The sequence below is a fragment of the Vulpes vulpes genome, chromosome 12 (genome assembly GCF_048418805.1).
Source record: "Vulpes vulpes isolate BD-2025 chromosome 12, VulVul3, whole genome shotgun sequence".
NCBI classification, from domain to species: domain Eukaryota; kingdom Metazoa; phylum Chordata; class Mammalia; order Carnivora; family Canidae; genus Vulpes; species Vulpes vulpes.
Genome location: NC_132791.1, coordinates 179,064,530 through 179,076,803, shown reverse-complemented (window position 1 = coordinate 179,076,803; position 12,274 = coordinate 179,064,530). Strand labels below are relative to the sequence as shown.

The 12,274-nt window shown below is 43.0% G+C and overlaps 1 protein-coding gene across 2 annotated transcripts in view; it reads right to left on the bottom strand.

Moving 5' to 3' along the window:
- Window positions 1-1,767, bottom strand: part of IST1 (IST1 factor associated with ESCRT-III) — a 33,450-nt gene extending 31,683 nt beyond the window's left edge. Inside the window, exon 1 of one of the 2 annotated variants that reach the window (XM_026011627.2) lies at window positions 976-1,767. The gene's annotated coding sequence lies outside the window, so the exon portion shown is untranslated. Of the gene's footprint in view, window positions 1-325; window positions 761-975 lie in introns of those variants that run through there. The other variant, XM_026011628.2, reaches the window with a different exon arrangement.
- Window positions 1,768-12,274: the final 10,507 nt, after the last annotated feature.

The following is a 12,274-nucleotide window of genomic DNA, read 5'->3' as shown; positions in this document are numbered from 1 at the left end:
AGTTGTAAAAACAAAATTTCCGACGGACTACTGGACTGTAGGTAAAGGAGTCAAAGGCTTCTCCGTGCCTACGCCCACTCACAGGCATGTCAACTACTATTTTATTAAACACACGCACAAGGAGAGATCTAAACCAAATTGGCCCCGAACTGATCGTTGTTGAAGCTAAATGAGGAGAGAATTCATTACTACCCTTTAGTCTGCATGAAATTTCAATACGAAGTTAAACGCATAACCCAGAACAAAGAATCACAACCCCCCCCCCCCGAAAAGAGTGATTTATAAGCGGCTTTTAATTTTAACGAAGGGGCTGTGCCTTTCCTACCTCCTAATGGTAAACGGACCCTCTGTGGATCCCGATCCCGGCGAAAGTTTACGCGGCTGAGTTTGAAGCCCTGAGCTCCAGCAGCCCGGAAGAGAGAGCGGAGGATACGGAGAGGAGCGAGACGAGAGGGCCTCGGGCTCCTCACAGGGTCTCCCCTACCACACGGGGGGCAAAGACCGCTGCTCGCGGAAACTACGGAGGAAGGCCGACTCCCTCCGGCCGATGGAGCGGTCAACGCAGACCCCGACCTTCCCGGAGCCTCTCTGGACCAGTCCAACAGGGCACAGGGTGTCACCCCGAGACCGCAGGCCGAGCCCCGTCACCAACAGGCGCCGAGGCCGCGGCGTTTCCGCCTCGGGGGAAGAACGCTTCCAGGTAGGAAGCACAAGAGGAAAAGTTCCGCCGCCTCAAGTATCCGGGGCCAGCGGTCTCCACGCGGCTCGCGGCCCCGCCACGCCCCCAGCCCCCGCCTCAAGCGGCCTCCCGCGCCGCGGACCTCCGGCCTGACCCCCAGACCCAGGATCCTCCCTTTTCTCCTCACCTGCCACCTCAGGGTCGTGTGAACCCAGACTGGGGAACTCCTAAATCCAGAGCTCAGCGCGAGGAGAAAAACAAAGACCCTTAACGATAAGACTGCCGATAAGACTCACCTGGCTGAATCCAGGCGTGAAAACGGCTGACACCGACTCGGTTCTCAAAGCTCAGCATCCAAAATGGCGGCTCCCTCGGCCTCAGCACAAGCAAGCGCGGGCGGAGGGATCCGCGGGGGGGGGGGGGGTCAGCTAGCCACGCCCCCCTACCCAGGGATTGGCTGCGAGCCGGCCGCTCCCGGAACTCACGTCCTGAGGGACTCGAGGCTCCCTCATTCGGGTCCCTTCAGAGCGGGCGCGATGGGGACTACTTCCCGCGGCGGAGGCATGGGTGGTGACGTGCGCCGACGTCACGCCACCTACGTGATCGTCACCTGGTGGAGGCGCGCCCTCTCTCGCAGGGAGGCGGGCTGCAGTAGTTTGCTCACCTGCTTTGTGCCCGGTGCTTTTTTTTTTTTTTCCCAGCTTTTTCCCAGTCCCTCGAAAACCCAGCTCCAGTATTAACCTTTTAGATACCCGGAGTTGCTCCCCGCTATTTGCTCCCGGCCTTGGGTCAACTCCAGTCGCCCCAAGGGCTTTCCTGCCGGGCGTCGGGTTCTTCCCTCCCGAGGCAGCGACTGAGCGGGTTTCCGACCCTTCCTCCTATTCCCTTACTTGCCCACCCTCACTCCATCCTTGTCCTCCAATAGCCCTGCCCCTCTTTTATTTTTTTTCCCAGCCCCTCTTTTAAACCAAATCTGATTGCTCTTTCAGCCAGAATCTCTTTATTATTTAATTCACTGATGTTTTGTCAACACCACGTTCTCCGGAGATTTACCTTATCTCTATGCCATCTCTGTGCTAAATTAAACTTCCGTTTACTTTTGTTTTTCCCTTGAAAACCAGTCTCCCCGTTTACCGAAGGAAGGGCGCCTCCTCGGCTCTTGGCTTCCAGCGGAGGTAACCCTGCCCCCTGCTGTCGAGGCCGCGTCCACCGGGACCGAAGCTGTGGTTTGCGAAATTGTACTGCGGCCACAGGACGAGGATGGAGCCACACATTACTGAATGTTTATATGGACTCGGTAATGCTGTGTGTTTATCACCACTTGAAATATTTCTTTAAAAAGCCGTTCCCAGAACCTCAAAATACAGTGTGTGTGGTTCCTTTCAAATGTGTAGATGTGTTTTCCCCCCCTGTAAATGCGTGCAAATGTAATTGAAGTCTGTTGTGCAGTAGGATAATGGCAACCGTAAAGATGGGAGTGAGGCGGAGGGCTCGAATCTAAAAAGCCTTAGAGACCTTGCAACCAAAGGTAAGGAAGGTGTGTGGATCTTGTTTAAGGGTTCAACCCAACCAACTATATAAAAGACATTTTTGGGACAATTGGGGAATTTAGATGATGGACCAGGTATTTGCATGATACCAACTAACCAAAGAATTGTTATTCTGTTAAGCATGAAAATGGCATTGAGATTTTGTAAGAAAATGTCCTTTTAAAAATGTTTAGACCGGGATCCCTGGGTGGTGCAGCGGTTTAGCGCCTGCCTTTGGCCCAGGGCCCTGGGATCGAATCCCACGTCGGGCTCCCGGTGCATGGAGCCTGCTTCTCCTCCCTCTGCCTGTGTCTCTGCCTCTCTCTCTCTCTCTGTGACTAACATAAATAAAATAAAATAAAATTCTTTAAAAAAAAATGTTTAGACCATGAATTCCTTGCATAGGGGTAAAATGGGGCAAGGATTGTGATGATTGTGTAACTGAATGAGTTAGTGTTGTACGATTCTCTCTACGTGTAAGTATGTTTTAAAATGTTCATAGTGGGATCCCCGGGTGGCTCAGCGGTTGAGCATCTGTCTTCAGCCCAGGGCGTGACCCTGGGGTCTCGGGATCGAATCTGACTCGGGCTTCCTGCATGGAGATTGCTTCTCTCTCTGTGTGTGTTTCTCATGAATAAATAAATAAAATATTTAAGAATAATAAAATAAAAATTAATAATAAAAGAAAGAAAAGCAGAATAAAGGGGACTGAATTTAACACCACTTTTTTTTTAAGAGTAAAAATATGTTTGTTTTTACCAATTTGAGAGTACATATGTGGGTGTTAGTGAAAATGCCTATGCCATTATTAATTTTTAAAAATACATTATTAGGGGATCCCTGGGTGGCTCAGCGGTTTAGCGCCTGCCTTTGGCCCAGGGCGCGATCCTGGAGTCCTGGGATCGAGTCCCACGTTGGGCTCCTGGCATGGAGCCTGCTTCTCCCTCCTCCTGTGTCTCTGCCTCTCTCTCTCTCTCTCTCTCTCTCTCTGTCTATCTCTATCATAAATGAATAAATAAATAAATCTTTTAAAAATACATTATTAAAATTTGTGTTTTTATTTTAAATTTAATACAAATAGGATAATAACATGCACACTATTCGGTAAACCTGCTTTTTGGGGCCCCTGGGTGGGTCTGACTTTATGTGTCTGCGGTTGGTTCAGGTCATAATCCCAGGGTCCTAAGATCGAGCCCTATGTTAGACTCCTTGCTTGGCAGGGAGCCTGTTTCTCCCTCTCCCACTGCCCCCCATTCTTGCTCTCTCTCTCTCTCTCACTTTCTATCTCAAATAAATAAATAAAATTTTTTGAAAAACCTGCTTTCTATATTTTTAAATAAAGATTTTATTTATTTAAGAGAAATAGCAGGGGAAGGGGCAGAGGAAGAGAGAGAGAGAGAGAGAGAGAGAGAATCTCAAGCCGACTATGTGTTAAGCTTGGAGCCCCGTGTGAGGCTTGATCTCATAACCCAGAGATCATGACCTAAGCTGAAATCAAGAGTCAGACACTTAAATGACTGAACCACCCAGGCACCCCAAACCTACTTTTTATACTTAATATACTCTGCATATTTTTTAAAGATTTTATTTTTAAGCAATCTCTTAGCCCAGGTGGAACTTGAAATTAGAATCCTGAGATCAAAAGTTGCATACTTTACTGACCAAGCAAGCCAGGACCCCATTCTACATATCTTTTTTTCTGTCAGTACATACCGATCCATTTTAACCATGGAAGCAGATATACCATAATTCAGCCAAATGTCTTATGAGTATTTAGGTTGATTCCAATAATGTTCTGTAATGTCCTATAGTGAATATCCTTCTAAGTATGTATGTGCATATGTTCAGACTATTTTTCTTTTCAGATCACTTATTAAAGACAGAGTCCCATAAGTGGCATTGGTAGGTCAAAGGATATGCATATTTAAAAATTTGGTTCCCATGTTATGTGTCCCCCAAAATTCATATGTTGAATTGCTAACCCCCAGGACCTCAGATTGTGACCTTATTTGGAGAATGGGTCTATACAAAGCAAGTCAAGTTAAAATGAGGTCCCTAGAGTGGCCCCTAATCCAATGACTTATATCCCTATGAAAAGGTAAAATTTGAAGACAGATACACACTCAGGGGGAACACCAAGTAAAGATGAAGGCAGAGATGCAGGTGAAGCATCTACAAACCAAGAAACACCAAAGATTGCCAGCAAACCACCAGAAGCTAGGGAAAGGGCCTGGAACCAATTCTTTCTTAAAGCCCTCAGAAGACACTAACTCTATTAACGCCTTGATCTAGGACTTCTAGTCCCCAGAATCATGAGACAATAAATTTCTGTTAAGTGACTGCGTTTGTGGTAATTTGTTAAAACAGGCCTACCAAACTAGTACAACCCATTACCAAACTTCTCTCCCAAAAGGTGCTATTATTTTATCTTCCTAGTAATAGTGTATGAGAATGCCCATTTCCTCGTACTCCCCAACTATAGGCATTGTCAATCTTTCTAATCTTTTTGAAACTAAGAAATTATTTTACTTTGCATATTGTTGAACATTAGTGAGATTGACTAGCTTGTAAATAGTATGCTCATTGTGGTCTTCTCATTTTCCTAATGGTACAGATAAACTTTTAAAATAAATTTTTTACAGTAATGCATAAATAGCCAACCACACACACACACACACACACACACACACACACACACAAACACACACAGCTGAAAAAGATGTTAGAATAATCATTGTTATCAGATTCTGGTGCTTTTGAGAAAGTTACTTAATTCTCTATGCTTCAGTTTCCTCATCTGTAAGATGGGAATAATATCACCTACATTAATAAAGTTGTTATGAGGATTAAGTGGGTGAATTACATAAAGCTTTTAGAATACCATATTAAACAGATAATGTTAAATGCTTTCAAAATCCTTCCAAGTGATATTATGTGCACGTAAAACCATATGTATACACATGCCCTTTTTTACAGATGTAGTAGCATTATGTACACTATACTGTAACTTGTACTATAACATACAAAGATATATATCTTGGAGATTGTTCCATATCAGTAGGTATCAATAATTCTCATTCTTTTAAAGAACTGCATAATCCAATATATATGTGTACCATAATTTTTAAGCACTGTCCTGTTGGTGGGAATTCAGGTTATTTCCAATATTCTGCCTCTATAAACAATGCTGCAATGACTAGATATTGGCTAGCATGGATTGTATTTAATAGGTAAATTCCCAAAGGCAGAACTGCATCAAAGGGTAGGTACATTTTTAATGTGAAGAGATTTGCCAGCTCACCCTTGACAGAGGAAGCATCAATTTACATCGCCACTGATGTATGAGAGTTTTTATTTCCCCATGCCCTCAGTAGCACAGTGTGTTTGGATAACTTTTGGAGTACTTGACATTATTGCAACCTCGTTCAAACCATGAAAGATGAGTGAAAAGTGTCATGGAGCCCATGTCTTGCTAAAAGTCACACAACTCATTTAGAAAAATTGGTTCCTAATTGCTATTTAGATCCTATAGTACACCTAGGTGGCTCAGCGGTTGAGCGTCTGCCTTCAGCTCAGGGTGTGATCTCGGAATCCCAGGATCCAGTCCCACATCGGGCTCCCTGCATAAAGCCTGCTTCTCCCTCTGCCTGTGTCTTTGCCTCTCTCTGTGTGTCTCTGTCTCTCTCTGCCTCTCTCTCTCTGTCTCTCTCTCTCTCCCCCCATGTCAGGCTCCCTGCATGGAGCCTGCTTCTCCCTCTGTCTCTGTCTCTCTCTATGTGTTTCTCATGAATAAATAAAATCCTTAAAAAAGAAAAGAAAAGAAAAGAAAAATTGCTTCCTACCCAGCAGTTGCTTCAATTCAGCATTCATCATCTGTTTCTGTCCTGTATAATTATTTAGATCCTATAGTACATCAGTGTATTTTTTTTTTAAGATTTTATTTATTCATGAGAGACACAGAGAGAGAGGCAGAGACACAGGCAGAGGGAGAAGCAGGCTCCATGCAGGGAGCTCAACGTGGGACTCCATCCCAGCTCTCCAGGATCAGGCCCTGGGCTGAAGGCGGCGCTAAACCACTGAGCCACCCGGGCTGCCCACATCCGTGTAAATTGTGCCAGTGTCCTTGGCTGAACAGACCAGTTTCATTCAGAAGCAAAACATAACTGAAAAAAATCAAACTGACTCACATTATTTTGTTTGAAAATCCTGTTTTGCTGTTAGGATAAAAATCAATACATAACATTTCTTTGGTTAACTAACCAGTAACTCTTTTTTGTGTACATGATGATAACTAGGGGCCATGACACACACCTGATACAGTGCTTGAACGTAATAGAATAATGTTCCATAGCAGGCCTGCAGGCCAGGATCAGTCAGGGCTGTTTCTGTACAGTCCCTCCAGCTAAATATGGTTTGTACAGGGTTAATGGATTGCAAAAACAAAAAACAAAACAAAGGGAAAGAAGAATATGTGACAGAATCCTGATGTGCCCACAAAGCCTAAAATATTGATAAATTGGCCCTTTACAGAAAAGTTTTGCTGACTGCTGCAATAGAAGAAAGTACTACACATCCTGTAAAGAGAGAAGGGTAAGATGATGGGCAGAAAGTAATTTGTCTTTTTCCTTTTTTAAAAAAAAAAGATTTATTTGAGTTGGGGGGAGGGGCAGAGGGAGAGAATCCCAGACTCTTCACTGAGCGCAGAGCTAACTCAGGCTGGATCTCAGGCTGAGATCATGAGCCAAAATCAAGGGTTGGACACTCAACTGACTGAGCCACCCAGGCGCCCCTTGTCTTTTTTCTTTTAAATACATTTAGGAAAGGGAAAGTCTTGGGGCATCTTGGTGGCTCCGTCAGTTAAGTGTCTGACTTTGGCTCAGGTTGTGATCTCAGGGGATCTTTGAGATGAATTTTTGGAATATAGATGAGGTTGGTGGGGTGAGGTCTGGAGCCGAAGACCAAGAAAGAATTCTTGAGACGTCTTTGGTGCAAAATGGTGGTTTTATTAAAGCATGGGGACAGCACCCCTGGGCAGGAAGAGCTGCTGCCCTGGGCCTGTGAAGGGTGGCTGATTATATACCTGGCAGTTGGGAGGGGTTTGAAGATAGAGTACTCTCTAAGGAATTTTGGAAGCAAGGTTTCCAGGACCTTGAGGGGGCTAGTTATTGTTGGGAAAAGGTCGCTTATTACCATCTAATAAAACCTGAGTCATGGGGATCTCTGGGTGGCTCAGCAGTTTGGCACCTGCCTTGGGCCCAGGGCATGATCCTGGAGACCTGGGATTGAGTCCACATCAGGCTCCGTGCATGGAGCCTGCTTCTCCCTCTGCCTGTGTCTCTGCCTCTCTCTCTCTCTCTCTTTGACTATCATAAATAAATAAAAATTAAAAAAAAATAAACTTAAAAGTTAAAACAATCTCCTTAAAATATAAGATTCATATCAAGACTATATGATACTGGCATAAGAATAGACATATAGATCAATGGTATAGAATTGAAAGTCCAGAAATAAACCCATACATTTATGGTCAATTGATACTCAACAAGGATAATAAAACAAGTTAATGGGGGAAAGAATAGACTTTTCAACAAATAATTCTAGAAAAACTGGATATCCACATGCAAAAGAATAAAGTTGAAACTCCCTGTCTCACACTTATGCAAAAATTAACTCAAAATGGATCAAATATTTAAATGTAAGAGGTAAAACTATAAAATTTTTAGAAGAAACCATGGGTGTAAGTTTTAATGACTGTGGACTAGGAGGTGGTTTCTTAGATATGACACCTAAATCACAAGCAGCCAAAGAAAAAATACACAAGGTGGACTTCATACATAAAAATTGTTAGTGCTTCAAAGGACCCTGTCAAGAAGTAAAAAGACAGCCTACACAATGGCAGAAAGTTTTTGGAAGTCACATATCCTAAAAGGGTCTAGTATTAAGAATATTAAAAAACAACAAGCAGCACTGAAAAAACAAATAACCCAATTTAAAAATAGGCAAAGGACTTGAATAATACATCCTTCAAATGGTCAATAATAAGGACATGAGAAGGTGTTCAATATCCTTAGTCATCAGGGCAAGTCAAAACCACAATAAGTTGTCACTTCACACTCACTACAATGGGTATAGTAAAAAAGAAAAACAATAACAAGTGTAGTCTAGGATGTGGGTAAATTAGAACCCTCCTACATTGCTGGTAGGAATATAAAATGATGCAAGCACTTTGGGAAACAGTCTGGAGTTCCTCAAAAAGTTATAGTTACCATATGACCCAGTAATTTCACTCCTAGGTATATACCTGAGAGAATTGAAAACACATGTTCACCCAAAAATTATACATCAGTGTTCATAGCAACATTATTCAGAATAGCCCCAAAGTGGAAGCAACACAAGTATCCATCAACTGACAAATGGAAGTAAAATGTATATCCATACCCAGGAGTGTTATTTGGCCAGAAAAAGGAATGAAATATTGAGGCACCTGGCCGGCTCAGTTGGTAGAGCATGTGACTCTTGATCTCTGGGTCATGAGTTAGAGCTCCACATTGAGGGTAGAGTTTACTTTAAAAATAAAAATAATAACAGCAAAGAAAAAGAGGAATGAAGTACTGACACATACTACAACACGGGTGACCTTGAAAACATTATGCCAAGTGAAAGGAACAGACATAAAAGGCCCCATATTGTATGATTCCATTTATGTGAAATGTTCAATAAGCAAATCTGCAGAGACAGAAAGTAGATGAGGCGTTGCCAAGAGCTGGGAGAAGAAAGAGGGGGGAATGGTTGTTAATAAGTATAGGGTTTCTGGGATCCCTGGGTGGCGCAGTGGTTTAACGCCTGTCTTTGGCCCAGGGCGCGATCCTGGAGACCCGGGATTGAATCCCACGTTGGGCTCCCGGTGTATGGAGCCTGCTTCTCCCTCTGCCTGTGTCTCTGCCTCTCTCTCTCTCTGTGTGACTATCATAAATAAATAAAAAAATTATTAAAAAAATAAGTATAGGGTTTCTATTTGGGGCAATGAAATGTTTTGGAATTAGATAATGGTGATGTTGCATGACCTTGTGAATATACTAAAAACCACTGAATTACACACTCTAAAAGAGTGAATTTCAGGGTCTAGCTCGGTTGGTAGAGCAGACTCTTGACTCTGGGGTTGTAAGTTCAAGCCCCGTGTTGGGTATAGAGATTACTTAAAAATAAAATATTTACCAAAAAGGAAGGAGCAGAAGAAGAAGAAGAAGAAGAAGAAGAAGAAGAAGAAGAAGGAGGAGGAGGAGGAGAAGAAGAAGAAGAAGAAGAAGAAGAAGAAGAAGAAGAAGAAGAAGAAGAAAGAGGAGTATGAATTTCATGGTATGTGAATTATATCTTAATAAATTTTTGAATGAAGTTCTTTAAATTATCAATATTGTTGTACTATAAAGCCCTAATGAGGTCATTGTAAGAGCCAGTAAATTTAAAACAGATTAGGAAGCTATTTCAAGGAAAAGTTTATAGAGTTGAAGTGGCAAAATAATAGCACAACTCTGAGTTGATTGGGAAAGTAGAAATAAAAAATGAAGCTGAAAAAAACCCATGCTTAATAAAAGAGTCTTCTAGATCTACAAGTTTAGGTGAGATCAGAGGAAAAGAAACTAATTCCTCATTTAGTAATTTTCTCCTTATTTGATTATAACCGAGTCACATCACCTCAGAGACACAGGAAGGTTATAGGAATAGTATTATTATGATCCTATTTTATTTGCAGCTCAAGGAGATAGAACAAGCTGCCCAGCTTCATACAGTAACTTGATGATGAAGCCAAGAAATTTCACTGGAGGCTTTCTCCTCGTGTTTTACCTGTTTGCTATTTTCATGTTGAAAATATCATCTATGTCAACTTTTAAGTGACATAATAAAGCTATATTTGCATCTCAGTCTAAACTCATCAAGAATTACTAAGTATAAAAGCCAATGTTTATTCCAGCTTGCATTCTTTTTTCCCCCAAGTTTTTATTTAAATGCCAGTTAGCTAAGACAGAGTTGTATTAGTTGCAGGTGTAGAATTTAGTGATTCAACACTTAGATACAACACCTGGTGCATATCACAAGTGCCACACTCCTTAATCCCCATCACATATTAAACACGTCATCCTACCCATCTTCCCCCTGGTAACCATCAGTTTCTCCTCTATAGTTAAGAGTTTCTTGGTTTGCCTCTCATTTCATCTGTTTCTTAAATTCCATATGAGTGAAATCATATGGTATTTGTCTTTCACTGACTGACTTATTCTGCTTAGCATAATACTCTCTAGCTCCATCCATGTCATTGTAAATGGCAAGATTTCATTCTTTTTTATGGCTGAGTAATATTCCATTACGTGTGTGGGTATACACACACACACACACACACACTCTACATCTTCTCTATTCATTCATAGGTTGGTGGATATTTGGGCTCTTTCCATAATTTGGCTATTGTAGATAATGCTGCTGTAAACATCGGGGTGCATGTATTCCTTCAAATTAGTATTTTTGTATCCTTTGGGTAAATACCTAGTAGTGTAATTTATTCCAGCTTGCATTCTCGTACGAAACTGTCTTTTTAAAAATATTTTATTTATTTATTCATGAGAGAAACAGAGAGAGGCAGAGACACAGGCAGAGGGAGAAGCAGGCTCCCTGCGAGGAGCCTGATGTGGGACTGGATCCCAGGACCCAGGACCACGATCTGAGCCATAGGCAGATGCTCAACCGCTGAGCCACCAGGTGCCCCCTATATGAAACTGTCTTAAAAACTTCTACTTAGATGAGAATATTCCACTTTCTGGCTACCTAGGAATTAAAATTTAAAATGAAATTAAAATGTTTCGTTAACTAAAATTAAATAATAACTTCTACCTAATTATCCCAGCCACAATAAGTGAATGAATGAATGAAGCTGTTTACCACACAATTGTGAAGGACTAAGTTCCTTCAATACAGCCATTCTCTCACATTAAACACAAGACACCTCACTGGAGATTTATGGGGAGAACATTTTGCAAAAGCACTTTAAGCAAATACCAGGACTCGGTTGCTTAAAACAAGGGTCAGCATCTTCATAAGCTCTTCTGCCTTCCTGGGCCCAGGAGTCGCAAGGACTAATTGTGTAATGCTATCATATCTTCATTTTACTTAATCCTATGATTGCAGCAACCCAAGAGAGTAGGGGTTAGGGATGATTACATTGTTACCCATTTTACGTTTTAGGAAGCAGAGGTTCAGGAATCGAGGCTTGCTCCAAGTCACCAGGCTGGTCAGTGGCGGGGCTGGGACCCAAGGCTAGATATCCTATTACCAGATCTCATCTTCTTTTCACTCCATTCCCTACTTCAAGTAAGCTATGTTAGAGGCAGTCTTAGGCATCTACAAGAAGACAGAGTAAGAGGAAGGAAAGGAAAGTAGTGGGGAAATAGGGATGATGATAAGGGAAGGAGGTGTCTTATTAGGAAATTAAGTCTAACCACTTTCAATTGCCCCAAACGCCCCTTAAGTGGTTAACAGTACCAAGGTTACTCTGCTCTGTATCTTCTGCCCCCAGGTCTACAGCTACTGTTATTAGTTAAGAATCATGTTGGAAACTTAAACGCCTTAAAAGAAATCTAAAGATTTTTCTCCTCGGAGATTCTGACAGCGGAACTTGGCCCCTCCCACCAAGGCCTGTGGCCCCTGAGTGTCGGTCACGTTAAATGCCTTGGGGGGTCGGAAAAAAAAAAACCCACGAAGCGTGCGGGCAGCCAAGGGGAACAGGCTTGGGTTGGGGGAGAGACTAAGGTTGGGCTACGGAGAGGGGGAACCTGCGGTGGAGCTGTGGTTGGGGGATGTGGGTTTTGTGGCTGAATTCAAAGGTGGGGTAAGAAACCAGGATCGGAGCTGACTGTCAGGGCGGAGTTCACAGGTCCAGGAAAGGTTAGGGCAGCCGGGAGGCCGCCGGCGCCGCAGACAGACCCACCAAGGGCCGCGGCTGGGTGGTCTCCGCGGCGCGAGGACGTCTGTGATTGGATGCTCCCTAGGCCCCGCCCCCAGACCCCTCTCCTCAAGC